Source organism: Triticum urartu, chromosome 6, assembly GCF_003073215.2.
Source record: "Triticum urartu cultivar G1812 chromosome 6, Tu2.1, whole genome shotgun sequence".
Lineage (NCBI taxonomy): Eukaryota > Viridiplantae > Streptophyta > Magnoliopsida > Poales > Poaceae > Triticum > Triticum urartu.
In genome coordinates, this window is record NC_053027.1 from 152971092 (window position 1) to 152977089 (window position 5998).

Genomic DNA, 5998 nt, shown 5'->3' on the forward strand with positions numbered 1-5998 from the left:
TCTACACCGACAGACTGTTCTATGGCGACAGATCATCTGACAATGTGCTATGCCGACAGATTGTGCGACGTCCATTGCTACGTCGATAGTTTGTGTGTAAGTGTGCTATGCTGACAGACTGTGTCTGCAGGGTTCTACATTTCACCAGAAATGCAAATGCACCATATTTTAAATGAATTCACACTCATAATATTCAATTCATGTTCAATACGTAATACATATATAGACAATTGCACTCTTGTATTCATCAAAAGATACTATTGATCAAATGCATTCATTCAACATATATAGAACATTCATTGTTTTACTTCACTCAAGTAGCTACAACCTTTAAGGATCCACAAATCAGATATACAAGAGAGGCATGTTACAAAAAAATGGCCAAAGTTCCTAAGAGACCAATTGCATGATCACTGGATTGCTACAGAATAATACGGAAGACCAACTCTTCAATCGCCAAGCCGAATCAACTTCCATATGAACAAAATGTGTCAACCCAGTTCTCAACAAAACAGTCACGAGAACATCTTCAGTCAACTTGTGGACTTGCTACTGTCTACCATTTGTCCCTACAAAAGAACTCGTATGTTATAGAAGATGTACAGTATACACACAGATCATGCAGTATTACCAAATATTATATGATGAATTGGAACCATGCATAGTTGAACTAGTCTCGTACAGGGAAGACCACAAGAATGAACTAGGCTGGAGTCGAGTGTCATCAATCAATCAATAAACCAGACCCAAGTAATAAAACAAAGATGAACTAGATATCACAGGTCTAAATCAACAGTGTAGAGTAGTGAGAAACTGGGGAGAAACCTCACAGTCAAGAGGCGCTGATCCACAACCTTGTTTGGGGAGTTGAGGTCAGGGTCGTCGTCTTGGGCTTGGGGTCTTAGTTGTCCTCCTCATCCATGGAGTCGGGTGCCTACTACACCAAATCAAGCAGGAAAATAAACATCATATTATTCAAAAGTCAGACATACAATCAAGTGGAAAAATAAATAAAATCACCTGAAGATTATAAGGTACAAAACAACAACTTATTTCTAAAACCCTCCATTAATTTCATCTAGTTTAGTTTCAATCGAGCAACAACTTGACGATGGTTTAGTATTTATTTATCCTGGACCAAATTGGTAGATTCGATGAACAATTCCTGAATAAGAAAACAAATACTACGATCAATATATATCATCAATGGTGGTCCCATATACTGTAGCATGCAAAGCGGCAAGATGATATGACACAATCAAAAGCCTCTAATGAGCAACCAGCAAAGCTGCATTTAGTTGGAGGGTTTAGAAAGGGTGCCTCAGAGAAGATAATATATACCCACTTGTTAATATATAAGCAACCAACCAGCACAGCTACATTCCGTATGATGAGTTTACATTCCACTCATACTCCATTGTACACAGACAGAGACAGCTACACACAAACAAGTCCAGTCCCTAGAACCAACAAATATAAGCATCGATCGTGTGGTCTGCAAGGGTCAAAGTAAAGAGCAATTTCTACTGTACCATCCATTTTCAGTTGCGACAAAGACTAGAACATCTAGGCCAAAGAGGGATCAATTCCACAACCAAACAATATAACTGCATTTACACACAATTCTTAGTTCCCTACCAAACAACAACAACAAGATAGCCAAGCCACTTGCATCAGACCACAAATAGGCCAGAATTAATGTAATGATACATAAAGGGCAGAGGGAGGAGAGTTGTTGTTTATTACCACATTGTTTGTTGTTGTTGTTATTATTGTTGTAGTTGATCAAAAGGGCGACTTGGTGGGTTTGTGGTCCTTATCCAATTCCAACCGACCATGCCCGGTGCTGAACCGGAGGGGTTCCAACTCTACCTGCAAACCAGAAAGGAGCTCACGATTAATAACATTACAGAAAAAGAACAAGATTACTTAAGAGGAACTAGGCTGGAGAACCTAGAGAACTAGAACTGGCATCACATCATTAAATCAAGCTATAAAGTAAAGCGAGTGAAAACCAGGACAAATGGTAGTGTGGTTTCACAAATAGAAAAGAATAGAACCTAGGCAGGCTAGAGCAGAGCATCGACAACTTACTTGGGTACGTAAACCATTCATTTTAAGGCAAGACTTGCAGGCATGTTCATTGGCAATATATATTTAATAAACACGTGCATCTATTTAATTCACATGTATGAATGCAAGAAGAAAACAAACCATTCATTCTAGATCACTAAATGATCGAGAATGTCTTATTTTACTTTACAGATGTGCACATGACTCAGTCAAAAGGAATAACAACACATGATGTTAATGCTAGTTAAGTGCATTGTCGCTTATATTCTACATTATTATCAGGTCATGTATTCCACTTTTGAAGTGAATAGGCATTTTACTATGTGGTATAAGATACTTACAGAGAAATACATACATGTCCATACATCCATAATTGGGAAGGCCAAATTGCATCAAACAAACATATGATTATTTTGTTACAACCTTTAGAAATGCAAGTAATACATGATGATTTTGTTATTGTGCTTATGAAAAGAGATAAAGGCGGCAAGCAAGCAAGCAGGGCGAATGCATGGATGGGAAATTGAAACTAAAGAAGAAATTGGTTCCTAGTCAATGACTTGTGCATAACCGTCAACAGATGGATGGCTACTTAGTGTCGTACTAACTAACAAGACACACTAGGCAAATCACCATGCTTTCAGTTGTAGAGACCAGACATAGTAAACCAGATGCTTAAGTTTAGGGGCCTCCCTCCCTACTATAGAGGAGCAAGTCTCTAGTGTGTGTGTGCATTCCAAAGCTAAAGATGCAAATATTATTACATGCCATTTTTCCATTAGTAAAAGGGTGACCCAGCAGCAACGATATAGAAAAAAACAATGACACTTCTTTACCTTCAGACCATATAGCACCAAGTTTTGCTTCTCATATGCTTAATTTACTATTGCCCAGACTGATCACACCTAGGCGGCACAATGGTCCACCCATCAGCATCAGGGATAGGCTTCGAGGACCTCGGTTCATCCTGCTTCATCCTCGAGCATCAGTGGCTAGTCACCATCATCATCATCCAAACTATAAATCATCGGCATCAGCAACCCTCTCCTCGCAACAAGGAAATCAATAAATTAAAAGAGAGACATCCCCTGAATATTAATTGGTAACCAAGATCCAACCAGCACAATGGTGGCATGCCAGGATGCCAAAAACTGTTCGTTCAACAAGGAGAATACATCAAGGGAAAAACTAAAAAGAAAAAACAAGGCTCGCCGCTGGCCTATCCGCAAAGTACCAGGGATAGATAGATATATGCTAGCATCTCGCATTCTTGCTGGAATAATATTCACATGTATGTGGCTACAAACTAAACCGTACATTTTCTACTAGCTGCAATGATTAATACTCTGGATATGATACTATTTGCATAATCAGGGTGCTGCTATACATATACAAATGTAGAAACCAAATATACAATTTTCTTCCATAACCCAGATTTATTATCATCATATTATGCCCTTATTTATTACCATTTTTATAGAAAAACTAGGTATTATGACAGTCTGATGCATCCAATGTTTATAATGACATTAGAAATTGTAGCATTAAGCAGCTTAGGAGGACTATCACCTATTCACATGTTCCTGTAACAGAACGGGCATAAATTCTTTACTTGCCTTCACCACCTACGTATGAAGATTGACTGATTGTTAGTATGTTACTGACAAATGCTTCTCTTCAATAGATGCATCACTAGATGTGTACGTAATTAGGACATACAGATCACATTTGGGACTTGATAGGCGCACACATAATCAGATTTAGCTACAAGAGGCTATGAAAGCTAGCATCTGCGCAATAAGAAAAGGAGAAATTGAAAAATAAAATATGCCAATCACAAAGGGGAACGTAATTACAATTCTAACAGAAGAATGACACGCATCCCTCTCCTTTGTAATGCCTCGGCTAAGAAATTGTTACATGCTGCAAATTTGTAGATGAAGCACGCACTAGAACAACCATAGATTTATTTACCTACTGGAAGAAGCCAACCAATTCATGGCTGGATCCGATTAGTTACCTACACGTACTGGAAAAACCACTAACCCAGCTTACCTATAACGACCAGATCTGGAGGTGGGCAGAGAAGGGGCGACAAGGAACCACTCACCCACCAGAAGCTTACCTCTTGTATTCTGTAGGCGGGGCAGAGGAAAGGAGATCAGCCGAAGTAGAGGTCGCACATGGAGAAAAATCAGCAGTGGATCCTTGGTGGCGGTTGACGGCGCTACTGCTCCTCGGCGTGGCGGACGGAGCTGCTTCTCCTGGGCGGATGGTGCCCTGCAGGGAGGAAGGCTAGGGTCGGAGATGATGTGGCACGAGGGGACCACAGGACGGGCATGTCAGGCTACAGCAAGCTACAGTCCAACGCGGGCATCTTCAGTTAACAAAAGGCCAGGATTGAAGCTAGAGGAAGGATCAGACGGCTCGCTACGCTCGCCCTCCGAACGAACCATTTTCCGTTACTGTTTAGTTTCCGTTGCCGTCCTGTTTTCCATCACCTGTTGTCGCTGGTTATATAAAGCCACTCTTCTCTCTTTGTGAGGCATGCCATTTGTCTGTAATGAATCAACTACATACTTTACAGCTAATATAGATCCGCATATTCGCCTCTGATACTCCCATACGAACCCTAGCACCCCGATCCCCAAATTATCTTAGTTTGATATAGCTCCGGGCATAACAATTGGTATCATGAGCCAGGCTGATCTTCGGAGAATCGAGTAGCGGCGCAGAATTTTTTTCCCCTCCCTTCCCTCCCTCGATCGGCGGAGAATTTTGGGGCGGCGGTGCAGGGCAGCGATGGGGGCGGTGTGGTGGCGCTGGCGGCGGTAGACCTATTCGGCGACAACTCGGGATCAGGATTTGGTTGTGGGAATTTCCTATTTCCGTGGTAAAATTCCAGATTCCTCTTCTGGGTGGTGTTGCAGTAGGGAGAGATCGTCGGTGGTCGCTTGGATCTCAGATCCGTCGGGTTTCCAGCGTGCTGGGTGTAAAATTCCTTTCGGATCGAGGTCACTATGGGTCGTTCCAAGCAGAGGTTGGACGAAAATGATGTTGCAGAACTTTTGGCACTCAAGGGAGAGGTGGTTCAGTCGCGTGAGGACACGACAGAGATGCGTGGTGAGTTAGATGACCTGCGCAAGGACGTCCACGCCATGAATCTCAAGCAGGACACCATGGCCAAAGCCATGGCAGGCGTCCAGGACGTGGTAACGGCCCTGAACACGCAGTTGTCAACAATGGCAGATATACTGAAGAGCTTCAGTAGCACTCGTGTCCCAAGCCCTACGCAACCAACTACTGCCCAAGCAGTGGTGGATCTGGATATTCCTTAATCGTCCAAGGATGCAATTGAGACTGAACCCACAAGATCGCTGACTGAAGAGCTGCGCAAGCGTTTGGCAATCGAACAAGAGAAAACAAAGCAGTGTGCCCTTCAAATGCCGACCAGTTTACCTCATGTTCGAGTCCCCAATAGATCATCCCCTCTGGGCTATGCAGATGCACCTCGGCGTGACACACAGTCGGGCAATGTTACACCAACTGCCACTTACAGAACAGCTCACACAGCTGTGTTCCATAACTTTCAACCACCAGCAGTGAGAACTCATTGGGATGATTTCTACCGACAGTATGAATAGGAAATGCGTACTCGGTTTCTGAAATCGATCACTAAAGGACCACGATTGGATTTCCCTTCATTTGATGGGGACAATCCAGGGGGATGGATCAGATAGTGTGAGAAGTTTTTCCAAATGTCAGGTACACCTACTGAGTATAAAGTCAATCTTGCACAAATGCATGTGGTGGGCAAGACAGATGTTTGGCTCAGGTGTTCTGGTCTTTTGGCAAAGAAACCTACATGGTCTCAATTTTGCACTGAAATTCTACACCGGTTTTCATCCTCTAGTTCATATGATCT

At 42.4% G+C, this 5998-nt stretch overlaps 1 long non-coding RNA gene across 8 annotated transcripts; it reads right to left on the bottom strand.

Moving 5' to 3' along the window:
- Positions 1 to 255: 255 nt before the first annotated feature.
- Positions 256 to 4424, bottom strand: LOC125517503. Of its 8 annotated transcripts, none has more exons than XR_007287644.1 (5): positions 2910 to 4424; positions 1747 to 1872; positions 1021 to 1165; positions 831 to 934; positions 256 to 569 (listed from the first exon to the last, which is right to left on the bottom strand). It is a non-coding gene; the product is annotated as an uncharacterized LOC125517503 (long non-coding RNA). The 8 variants fall into 8 exon arrangements; XR_007287645.1 differs by having other exon boundaries at positions 831 to 937; XR_007287640.1 differs by lacking the exon at positions 1021 to 1165 and having other exon boundaries at positions 831 to 937; positions 2910 to 3698; positions 4199 to 4414.
- Between the last annotated feature and the right edge of the window lie 1574 nt (positions 4425 to 5998).